At 41.0% G+C, this 12,719-nt stretch overlaps 1 protein-coding gene across 6 annotated transcripts in view; it reads right to left on the reverse strand.

Annotated features, from left to right (window-relative positions):
- The window catches only part of LOC108121141 (chaoptin), a 212,176-nt gene that overhangs the window by 95,366 nt on the left and 104,091 nt on the right, over positions 1-12,719 (reverse strand). For all 6 annotated transcript variants that reach the window (XM_070280653.1, XM_017235077.3, XM_070280630.1 and 3 more), the window contains one exon: positions 5,135-5,155. The gene's annotated coding sequence lies outside the window, so the exon portion shown is untranslated. The remainder of the gene's footprint in view (positions 1-5,134; positions 5,156-12,719) is intronic.

The raw sequence follows: 12,719 nt of genomic DNA on the forward strand, positions 1-12,719 counted from the left end.
GAAAATCGTATGCATAAGCAATGATTTCATTTCTATATGAATTATGCACCTCAAAATACCAAAAATACCAGTCAAGGATGCACAAGACAAAAACCAGTGAGAACCCAAAAAACAAAAAAAAAATATATATAGGAATATAGTTACTTAATCCTGGCAGAAACATCTTTCAATATAAATTTCAACGGCTTGTCAAGCTGTTTCCTGCAAAATGCCGCTGGCAACTGTAATGGCATCGTTCGTCCTGCGTCCTTGCTACTTTTGGTCCTGCGTCCTTATTCATTGCTTCTGAATCCGGCAAAACTGTATGCTGTATACAGTATTCTGGGATTGAGGATTCTCGGATTGTGGATCCTTCCTACAGGACTCTGTAGTCCATGCACGGCATTTTGCAGGCGTTGTTGTCCTTCTTGTCGTCGTCGTCGTCTCTATTACATTACTGATTGTTTTTGTATGTGTGTGTGTGTGTGACTCCCCTTTATCCTTAGTCCTTTCACTCGTAATTCTGTAATATTTTGCCTTGCTGCTTCTATCATCAATCCCCCACTATAGAATGGGTATGTGTATGTGTGTATGTTATTCCAACTGTCGTTTACCATTCATTCTGGATAAATACAAAATGAAGATGATCCTTCGGGAGCTTTAGTTATTCAATTCCAAATGTACTAAATTTAATCTAGCAGGCAACTGGCATTTCTACCAACGTCTGTCTACCAACGACTAGGATATTAGGACCTCATGGACCCTTCTGCCACAGTGATGCGATAGGTTTTCCATTTTTCAATGAAAATATTTCAAAATACCTGGAACTGGATTATTTTCGATGATTGTTTTATATTTTTAAAATATATTTAGATTTTCTTTCTTTAAATTTGATTGCCTATTGGCTCATAAATCTTTAGATTTTTAGATTTTCTCGTTGTGTCGTGTCCTGAGCCTGAACCAGAGCCTGGACTGGCCTGGACTGTCCTGGTTGTTTGTTGGCTTTCTAATTTTTCCTTTTACAGTATGTTTGTGTGCCAAATCCCTGCTGGAGCCGCCTGGCCGGCCTGGCTTCGAAATCTATCTATTTTTCCTATGTCTCCGGCTCTGGCTCAGCCTCGGACTGGGGCTCATCCTGGCTCCATGTCCTGCTTCCAGTTGTCATCCTGATGTCCTAGTGTCCTGCTGACAGGCTCAGTCACACAAGCGGACAGTTGGCATTTTTATGCGACTCTCTCTCTCTATCTCTCTCTTGGCCAGGACCTTCTCTGAACTTGTATGGGTGAGTGTCCTTCTCATTGCGTTTTCCAAATGCGTTTTGCCGCCTTTGGCACTCCTTGTTTGCCTCCCAACGTGTATTAGTGTGTGTATGAGTGTGTATCTGTGTGTGACTTGTTTACCCATTTGAGTCGTAGCAAGAAACTGCAATCCCCCTCGCCCAGTGTCCTGTGAAACGTGTGTTTGCTCATCTTGTTTGCCTACTGCTGCCTATTTATCTTTTCTTCGTCCTGCATTTGGCTTTGGCTTTCCCAGAGACTCTCCTCCTCCCTCTCTGTACACATGGGAAGCTCCTCCTCCTATCCACCCACTGCTGTCGCCACTTTGTTATTGCTGCATTATCTTTCAAATGGCATATTTATAGGATTTCGCCTGCTTTTCCCCCCTTCCGCCCCTAGTATCGAATGTAGTTTATTGGCAGTGGCTCAGTGCGCCTGATGCGCATTTCCTCAATCAGCTCGTCAGGACTTCAACGGACAAGCAGACAGGAGGACACGCGGACACACGGACAGGCGGACAGGCGGCCAAGTATAGCAAACAGTTGAAGGAGCCAGCAACTGGCCAAAAGAGTTCTGCCAAATACAGGACACCAAAAACTTGGCCACAGCCACCAAAAACTGCAAGGATCTGTCAGGCAGGGTGGCTAACCATGTGACAAAAGTTGGGTTTTCCGGGAAGTACACGAACAAGAATTCGGGAATCGGGGTTCTGGAAGATCTGCTTGTGAATCGAAAGTATATCGATTAAATTTCCCCAAAAACCCCAAATAACTATCGATATTCTCTTGAATAATTACCCTTTTCTGTCACCTTTTTAATTAATAAATTTCCCAGCATAATTTAAATGGATTTCAAGTCAATTCCCTTGGCCTCCTTCACAAATAATTTATATTCCGAATCATTTACCAAAATTCAATTATTTTTCAACCAGCCGCCATCCACTGTGCCATCTCGCTTTTGGCCACTTTTCGAGGCCACTTTGTCTGTTGCTGGTGGATGCTTCTGCTGCTGCTGCCGCTGCTTTCGGCTTCGATACACAAACTTTTACTTAACCATTTCGTACACAGTAAATTCATTTTCTCAATTGCCTCTCACCAATGTCGATGTCGCTGTCACTGGAGAATCTCTCCTTCCTCCAGACTCGTCGTTGACCTGCTTTCTTTTTCCCTTCTGCTGGTTGGCCCCTTCATTTTGTCGCTGTAGCTCCTCCACATCCGCATCCGCATCCTCATCCTTGTCGTCGTCGTCCTCGTCCTTGGCCATATTTTATTTGTGTTTATATTTGTTTGTATGCATGTGTAAATATTTTATTTTCCCTTGATTTTTATTATATTTGTCCGAGCCCGTTTGGATAAAACGCAATTCCAACTGACCCGGACAGATCCAGGCCGACCACCGGCAACCGACATTTTTGTGTTTTATGGTGAGAAATCAAAGCGTCACACGTGGCGTATGAGCAATGTGTGATGCGCGGCTTAGTAGCGCCTCTGTGGTCAAAAAAAAAGAGCAAAAAAAAGCAATACCCCCTTCTCATATTCGTGAAAATTGCATGAACTTTCATTTAAAACGATAATGGGAAATTGAATTTCCCATTCGAGTCGCTTGCACTCCACTTTCAGAATCACCGCCACAATCCGCACACAAAACGAGGTAATGGAAATGCTAATTGGTAATCCATACCCACGCCAATTCGAGTGCGAATGTAAATATGGATGCGAATGTCACGAAGGGAGGACATACATATGCATACATATGGAAAAATGGAATATATTCGTGGCATTGAAAGGCAATCGAAAGAGCTCTAAACCCTTAACTAAAAAACCTTTAACATACATCTTTATATTAATTAAGTTTGTAACCATAAAAGCTTTAGCCTTTTACCTATTTCTTGTTCTTAATAATAAACTTCCACTCCTCCCATCAAATCACAGCCACATCCTAACCCCTAAATCACTTTGTTAGCCATTCATTTTAGCTTAGTAACTTTTATTTAGCAACCTACTGTATCATTCATGGCCACATTACTCATTCGACTGAGTTAGTTTAATGGCAAGAGTCCTGATCGAATCAAAGTGTATCGAATGCTATCCGGACACGCGATGAAACACCTTTTAATTTAACGCTGACTTTTTATTATCATTGCGAGTGCTGTTTGGATTTATTAACTTGACTTTTATGGCTGTCCCTGGCTCTGGGATTAGGGGCCTCTAAGAAATTATCGATCTGCTCTACAAATCTTGGTTCTCTTTCTGTCTTCTTTTTTTTTTTTGGGGGGGAGCTGGTCTCCATGAATTATTTATTTGTGCGGACATGAATTATTGTTATGAAGTTTATTGCAAACAAATTGCGTCCTGGGACAGTGGAAATCAATAGCAAATAAATAAAAGCGCCAACAGTTTTTGTGGCTTTCGTTGAAACAACAGAGTGAGGTGGGTGTGGGTGGGTCCTGAATATAGGATGGTCAAGATACAGAATACGGGCGTTTATGGTTCAGCTTTCGGCACTGAACTGACCGATCCGAGAGTTATGTTTGAGCAGACAACAATGGGAGATGATATACCCCTACGAGCACCCCCACGAGCACACACCCCAAACCCCAAAACAGAGTCTCCCCCCGTAGCACTTTGTGGGCAGAGCCATCAACAACATGCACAGGATATGGCTGAACGCTGCGGGCGATTCATGAAATTTAATGAAGCAGGCCAGGGCTATGGGTACAACTGGATGGTATGGAGCCAATGGGGGTACATATGTATGAGAGCTCCTGGACCACCAGATTCGCATGACTGCTCGACTCGCGGCGATTACACAAAAAGAAAATACACATATCGAATAAACAGACGAAAGAGTAACATAATTACACAAAAATAAATAAAGGAATTAGGTTTCCTGCCACCCACACACACATAGCCTTACAAACAAATACAAATATTTGGTATTGCGGGCTAATTCATGATATTATATATATCATTTATATATATATGGGTCAGTATTATTTTCGATGGACAAACAAGTAATACTATATGAGTTGTTTGTATGTGTTTTGAAGATGGCTTTTTAATTAAAATGAATATTTAATTGAAATTTTAATTAGAAATTAGTTGAAGATGAAGCAGTACTGTCTGTCTGTCCAGTGTCTGTTTTTGTCGCTTACCTGATATTCTCCACGAAAAAGGCAGAGCATCAATTTCTGATTAAAAAGGATAAACACTGCCGCATGCTTCGCTGAACAGCTACAGGATAACCGCCAAGGATGGGGTTTGGGTTGGGTTGGGGTTGGGTATGAGGTGGCTGGCGATGAAAGCACACAATCTCTTGTGTTCTCTCGCCGCCGCCGAGACAAACACTGGGACATTAAGGATATTAAAAGCAACCGCAATGCGAAAGCACTGAGGCCAATGGCAAGTGACAAGCGGGCGTGCCACCGCCTCCTGCCACGCCCTATTTCCCCCACCCCTCTACGTATTCGATTTCAATAACATTTAGTGGCAATTTCTTTTCGCCTGTTTGGCGCATTTAACGACAGCAACGCTGCCCATTAAGCCAAAGGAAAGCCAAAGCCAAACGCCAAAGGAGTGGATCTGCCAGGATTGCCACGACTGCCAGAGCAGGAGTAGCTGGCAACAAAAAAAAAAAAAAATAGCACTAGCAGTAGCTGTGGCAGGACTAATGTCCTGCCATTAAGCTGAGAGGTTTTCGTTTTTGGGGACCCAGTTAGTAGTCGTTTCCAATTACACACATTTTCTACCAAAAAAAAAAAAGGACACACTAATTTTGTAGCTGGACTATAAAGTTGATTTAGATTTTTTTTGTTTAAGTCCTTTCCCAAAAAACACTAATCCTTTATAATTTTTAATATTTATTATCTTAAAACTTGCCTTTGAGATTCAGGAAAAAATCTGAAAAGAAAAGAAAAGAAAATAAAATCAGTAAGTCTAGTAACTCGATTCGTCTCGGCAACTTCAACTAATGTTAATTTCGAGCCAAAAGTGGCAAGGATAATGCACATATTGCATGTAATGGCAAGGATGTGGGTGAGATGGAGCAACGCTGATGAATGAGACAGAGTAGCAGAAAAGCAGGGCGTGACACTGCTACGAAATTGCAACTTCAACTGTATTTTAATAAAGGATTCGTATTTGTACCTTGAGCTTTAAATTAAATTCCCACATAAAAGTTTTAATAAAAATATCCAGGCATTAAAGTATATCCCTCCCGTTGGTAGATAATAATATGATTATGACAATATGCAGTGTCCTGCTCGTAGTCCTGTCCGTATTTCATTAAATTAGTTGCATTAAATGCAACCAATACATCCTGTTGTCGTTGCCGACATCAGATTTCCGATTGCAGCAATCGGAAAAAGATTGGACTGGGTTTCTGGTATCGGGTTTATGGGGTTATGGGGTTATGGGGCTTGTATGAGATTTTCATGGCATTCCACTGGCATGCCATAGCATCGTCGGCATAGCAGCAGAGCGACATGGCGGCCCTGGGCATAGATAAATCGTTGGTAAATTTTATATAATCTAATAAAAAATTGATGGCTTTAGAGTGCGACGCTGCGAGCTGGCGGCAATAAATAGCAACAGACTGGGGTTCTGGTTTTGCAGGATCGGGGCTGCATATCCTGTAACCCAACATCTCCTCTCCTTCTATTATCCTTGTCCTTGCTGCCATCTTGCCGGGAGCCTGCAGCTAGCAGCCAGCAGCCAGCCTGGTTATCCACTTTAAGCGATGTATCCGAGCTGATGCCAATCCGTTGAAAAGCGCTTGCCAATAAATGATGAGACATCGACAACGAGTCGGAGAAGAAGGAGCTGCCGTTGCCGTTGCTGGAGGATCGAAGCTGTTTAGTGGAAAAATAGAAAAAAAAAAAAAGAAATAGATGGAGATGGAAATGGGGATGGAAAATGGGGATGAGGGAAAAAAACTGTAGCTTGCCAACAGGCGAGGCAAGTGAGGAAGCGCATTAGCTGCTAGTCCTTTATATATGCAACGCCAAGCTTAATGAAATGAGTTTGTTCAACTTATTGCTCCATGAGGCATGCAACATGCCACGCTTCTGCCTCTCCAGCTGCCTCTGCACAGATTTTTCGAGGGTTTCTTTATGCTGCACTCTATGCAGATATACAATTTGCCCAAGGACTCTTCTCGATATGCTTTTGGTAACACTCGTAAGTTGGCTAAACAAGTTGGCCAGGACCATCAATTTCTTTAATTCCATTGCCTTTTAATTAAATGCAAGATGCCAGGATATGGCTATCAATGATTTTTAATTTCCTTTCTCTAGTTTGCCAGGCAATCGATAAACTTTTTCGCGTTGAAGCCTCGAATAACATTGACCCAAGTCCAACATCAACATTCGCCAGATTGTGTATTGTATCCGTTGGAACAACAGCAGACTCGCCTCAAGAGAGTATCCTTTTGCGCCCCCCTGGCCCTGGCCCCTTCTTCTACTACTATTCTCAATTTTTTATTATTTTGTAGCTCTTATCGCGCTGCGGTTATCGCACTTGAAAGGACGTGAGTTTCAAGAAAACTATCGCCAGGACAAAGTTTTCACCAGCCACGGAGGGTCCTGGAGGGATGTGCGGCTGCAAGGAATAGTGTTCGCAGGGCGGCCAACAATTAAGTGGGTCACCAGCCGCAGGTCGCGGCACGTTGGCAAGTCAATCAGCCAATCAGCCGTGACCCAGTCAGTTACCCAGCTTCTCCGTTTGTCAGTCTCGCAGTCTCGAGCCATCCAGTCTATCCTTATGTCAGTGCCCAAGACGCTCTCTGGCAGCGGAGGCCAAAAACTTTTGCCTTGTTATCTTGAAAACATTTCAAAAGTTACACAAACCGACCAGCGGACTTTATTTTACTCTATTTCGAAAAAGAAAACGAAGAAAGATTCCCGAAGTAAGGACTGTCTATATCCGGCACTTTTTGGGAAATATTAAAGGAGGTATAGCATTCTATCAAAAAATAAAAATTAAAAAAATGAATTAAAAAAAAAAAAAAATTACAAAAAAAAATTACAACAAAAAAAATTACAAAAAAAAAAATTACAAAAAAAAAAATTACAACAAAAAAATTACAACAAAAAAAATTACAACAAAAAAATTACAACAACAACAAATTACAACAACAACAACAACTTACAACAACAACAACTTACAACAACAACAACTTACCACAACAACAGCTTACCACAACAACAACTTACAAAAACAACCACTTCCAACAACAATCACTTCCGACAAAAAAAGAACTAAATTCCCGAATTTTCAGCCTAGCTTAAGTGCAACCTTTGAGAATCGAGGAGGAGGGCGCTATTTAAAGAATTAATTATTTTAAATATTTTTTTTTTTTTTACCAAATTAAATATTTTTCGGCAATGTTAATGCCGCTATATTAGACGCAAAAAAAACGTAAAATTGTACTCTCTATTACTGTATGATTTTGTGACGCCCTTAAAAGTAGGCAACGAAAATATGAGTGTTTTAATTTTCTGATTTTTAATTTATAAAAAAACATGATTTCCCTTCAAATTATAGAAAACTCCTGAGGCGTTTCACAAGTATTGAAAACGTATATAATTTGGCAACTAAGTGCCGGCTTAAATTGTACAGCTATACAGAGCCAAACAGAGATGTAGCCAAAATTACACTTTTTGAAGGGAAAATATGAAAAAAATCGACAAAATATTTTGTAGCCAGGTTTTGATGCAGATTGGTGGAGAATCGATCCACAAATCGTTTAAGGTACTCCTCGCAAGAATCTGATGAGAATTGGCCGAGATATGGCCTTCCCAGGGGGTCATACCCCAAAATCGCACTTTCCGCAGGGGTCTTCCCCAGGAAAAATATGAAAAAAATCGACAAAATATTTTTTTGCCAGATTTTTATGCAGGTTCGTGGAGAATCAATCCACAAATCGTTTAAGGTACTCCTCGCAAGAATCGGCTGAGAATTGGCCGAGATATGGCCTTCCCAGGGGGTCATACCCCAAAATCGCACTTTCCGCAGGGGTCTTCCCCAGGAAAAATATGAAAAAAATCGACAAAATATTTTTTTGCCAGATTTTTATGCAGGTTCGTGGAGAATCAATCCACAAATCGTTTAAGGTACTCCTCGCAAGAATCGGATGAGAATTGGCCGAGATATGGCCTTCCCAGGGGGTCATACCCCAAAATCGCACTTTCTGCAGGGGTCTTCCCCAGGAAAAATATGAAAAAAATCGACAAAATATTTTGTAGCCAGGTTTTGATGCAGGTTCGTGGAGAATCAATCCACAAATCGTTTAAGGTACTCCTCGCAAGAATCGGATGAGAATTGGCCGAGATATGGCCTTCCCAGGGGGTCATACCCCAAAATCGCACTTTCTGCAGGGGTCTCCCCAGGAAAAATATGAAAAAAATCGAACAAATATTTCGTTGTCAGGTTTTGATGCAGATTGGTGGAGAATCGATCCACAAATCGATTAAGGTACTCCTCGCGAGAATCGGATGAGAATTAGCCGAGATATGGCCTTCCCAGGGGGTGATACCCCAAAATAGCACTTTCTGCAGGGGTCTCCCCTGCGGAGAAATTTTTGAGAAAATCTCGCTTAAATTTTGGTGCAAAAAACAAACTCTAAAAACGCCTTTAAACTTTTGTCTGAAACCCCCATAGTAGTAACCGGTTATAAAAATCTATGCAAACACTTTCAAATTACAGCCAGTGTGAGTTTCGTCTATTAACAAATTGGCACGCGTCGCACTTTAGCTGGAAGTCCTTGCCTTAAAGGCCCCGTTCCTCCAATCTGAAAGCTTCCATTCCCACTCCCACATCGGCTCCCCAATCTGCTCAAAATGTTAGCCAAGAAAATATTTATTTATGACTAAAGTTTACTCCCCGTACTGGATGGCTGGCTGGCTGGGTGGCTCACATGTCGAGAAATGGGGTAGCGTTAATGTTTTTATTAGCATGGAACATGCTCGGAAAACTCCACAAAAATTGGGCGGAAAACTGTTGAAGACTGTTTGGCAAACTTTATGCCGCCGCGTTTTTATGTTTCCCAGACGAAGTCGACAACTTCAGAGTCTCGACGACGATGATGGTGATGACTACTTTTGCAGTGCCGATAATGATAAAGATATGGTAGACAGTCAGGGATGGAAAAGTAGTTACTAGATTTATTAAATATCTAAGACTATCTAAGACTAAATTATCTAAGACTATGAGTTTATATTTCTTAAAATTATATTTCTTTTTACATATTTTCTCTTATATGTTAATATCCATACGATTGCGTTTCTGTCTTGATGGCCTGCCCTGGTTTAAAATTGACTTAAAAAAATACGAATCATTGAGAGCTCGAGAGTATGTGTTTTTTAATGCCAAGGAAAACGTTTGGCGCGACCCGAAATGGGCAATCAACTGAAATGGCACAAGACCCACACAAATCAGTTGAACAAAAAAAAAGAAGGAGTTTTCGGTTTTTTTTGGTGATGGGAGGTAATGGAAAAGCAGACGCCAGTCAGTCAGTTTGTCAGTCAGTCAGCCAGTCAGCCAGTCAGATTTGCGCCTGATGACAGACATTGAGCATCTGATTCTCCTCGAAATACACCAGGAGCAGGACGGAGCAAAAAGAAGAAGCCGTCAGGACACATGTGGTAATGTCTCTCGAGGACAGGACCAAACGAGCCACTCAGTCAGTCATCCAGCCAGAGTGACAGATTCGAAATCTAGGCCAGATCTAGGCCCGAAAAAAGGGGGAGCTATTAAGAGCTTTCTTTGGAAAACACCGATACCCGGTATTAAATAAAATATAAACCTTATAAACCTAATAATATATAAACCTATCAGGTTTTTAAAGTTGTATCCCTATAGGTTCAATATTGATGGTCCTGTTTGCCTTTATTTCTCAACTGCAATGGATGAGTAACTCTACTAGAGCTATGGTAGATACTCTGACTGCTCTGGGCATTAATAGCCATGCCCTTTTAATTTCAATAAATTTCAAAATGTTTTTATGCCCCACGAAGCATGCACTTTGCCCAGGACAGGGGTCAGGAGTACAAGAAAATAGTGAGTTTTCAACAATGAGCAGCCAGTGTGAGAAAATAAACGATTATTTCATGGACCTATCGTTATCGATAACTGATAATTTAACTATTCCCTTTCCAAACTCTATTGTTTTTCCTTCGACAATTAGATTTTAAATCAAAATACAATCCAGCAAGTTCAGTTTCCAAGTCTCCTCATTAATATTCAAAAATTAATTAAACATATGGGTAGAGGCCTGAATAGAATAGAGAGCCTTCATGTTTAATGTAATTACTGCAAAAGCCAATTAAACTTTATAATGAAAATGTTTGGGGCAGTCAATCAGTGGCATTACCTTGAAGCGATCTCATAAACGATTAACAATACTGGTCGAGAATAATACACACCAGAGCCAGAGAGCAGGGCCATCAAAATCTAATGCCCTGATTGCTGAAATGCCGGCAAAAATCAATTGCCAATGGTTTTTGATGGACAGTTTTGTAATTCAGCCGGCTGTCAGTTGCCTGAACCGACAACCGACTTTTGGGTAAAGAATTTTACGAAAAATCATAGTGCCAAGGACCAGCACCACCATTTAATCATTTAAAACGCAAAATCATAACAACAGCAAACGAGGCCATATTGTATGTGGATTTTCAATTGAAAGATTGGAGATCATTGTCACCGCAGTCGATTGCACTTGAAAATGCATTCCGGGCTTATTACGTTCCCCATCCTACCACCCCCCATTTGGCTAAAATACGTCAAAATCTAAAATCTAAAATGGTAAAAGCGTAAAAACGTATTTCAAATGCAAATGCAAATGCCATAGAGTTCAGAGCCGAGTCGAGGGCAGCACCGTCGTCTGGCTGACATTTGCATAAAATGCGAATGGTCGAAGGCATTGTCAATCAGTCAACCATTTCAGTCAGTCAGTTGGTCATTCAGTCAGTTAGTCACTCTGTCAGTTCAGTTTAGTGAGTGACTCATTCAGAAATTCATTCACTTGGCCCATCTATTGAGTCTGTCATTTGGTTACCGTACCGTAGACCGTTTGGGTTTGTTGATCTATTGACAGTCTGTCTGTCCCCTGTCCCCCCCCGTCCTGGTGTCCTTTTGGTCCTTACTGTGTCCCTGGCATTACGCACTCACTTGACCAAAAGGCATATATATCAATCCCACACACAATTGCTGCAAAATCGCTGTTTGGTTAGAGCTCTGGTTTCCCCAAAAAAAAACCACAACTCTATACGATGCCATACGAATTATTAAATACCTTTTAATTTTTAGTTTTTAATTTAAAAAATAGTCTTAAATTTAATAATTTATTTGTTAAACTAACAAAGGCAATCGTACCACAAACCCCCAACCAATATCAATTGTTTCTACCAAGAATATGCCAAATATTGAAAATCAAATAAAAGGCAAAAGTCTGTATTGCGGGTTTGGGTATGCGAGTGGATGTGGTGGTGCCCCCCCCCTTCCTCCAAAGGGGGCGTGGCATGGAGTCAAATGGATTGAATATTGAGTTTATGATGTTGTCGCTGGCAATTTTCGTTGGCTTTAAGCGGTTTTGGCATTAGATGGCTGGCTACGCCGTCTCTATTGTGTGTCGGTGGCGTATACGCAATATGCCAAGCGTATACGCAATATGTGTGATTGTGTGTGTAAGGGTGTGCGGGTGTTCTGGTATGTGTTAGTGTGTCTGTATGTGTTTTGTCGATTATATGCTTCAGAGAGCTGCCAACACACGCAACTTCTACACGCTTCACTGAAGCCATCGCGTTTTGTTTTTGTATTCCGGTTACTGTGACTCTGCCCCTTACTGCCCCTCTCTGTGTCTTTCTCAGTATTTCTCTCAGTGTATGAATGTGTGTTTATGTGTGTGCTATGGAGTCATGCAGTAAATTGAATTTTGCCCACAACAACGACATTAGCCATCTCAGAGCCGGTCTAGAAAAAAAAAAAACATCGACGTCTGCCACGAAACTGTTTTGATTTTTTTGTGATTTCGACCTTTGGTTTCTTTTTCTTTTTTTTTTTCTCGTATTTTTTGGGGTTAAGGGTTTTGGGTTTTTGTGTGAGCCCTACCGATTTTAATCTTGCTTTCTGGGCTTTATCGACAGCATAATTTTATATGCCAACGCGCGTTTGGCATTAGCATATGAATGATGTCTGGAATTGGGTCTTTTGGTTTCGGTTTCTATTGCTAGAGGCTATGGGGGTAATAATTGTCTTAAAGGGAACTAGAAATATAGAAATATAAAGACTCTGTCTTTCACTAGACTTGAAATAGACTTTAATTCTAGCTCTAGATCTAATGGTCCCCAAGTACCCCAAGTTCTTCATCAAATCCCATAAATTACAAGCCTATATATTATGAGAAAATTTCTAATTTCCAATTCTTAGCCATTCATCTTTGAAATTGTATTTTTTTTGGCACCGCACC

The sequence above is a fragment of the Drosophila bipectinata genome, chromosome XL (genome assembly GCF_030179905.1).
Source record: "Drosophila bipectinata strain 14024-0381.07 chromosome XL, DbipHiC1v2, whole genome shotgun sequence".
NCBI classification, from domain to species: Eukaryota; Metazoa; Arthropoda; class Insecta; order Diptera; family Drosophilidae; genus Drosophila; species Drosophila bipectinata.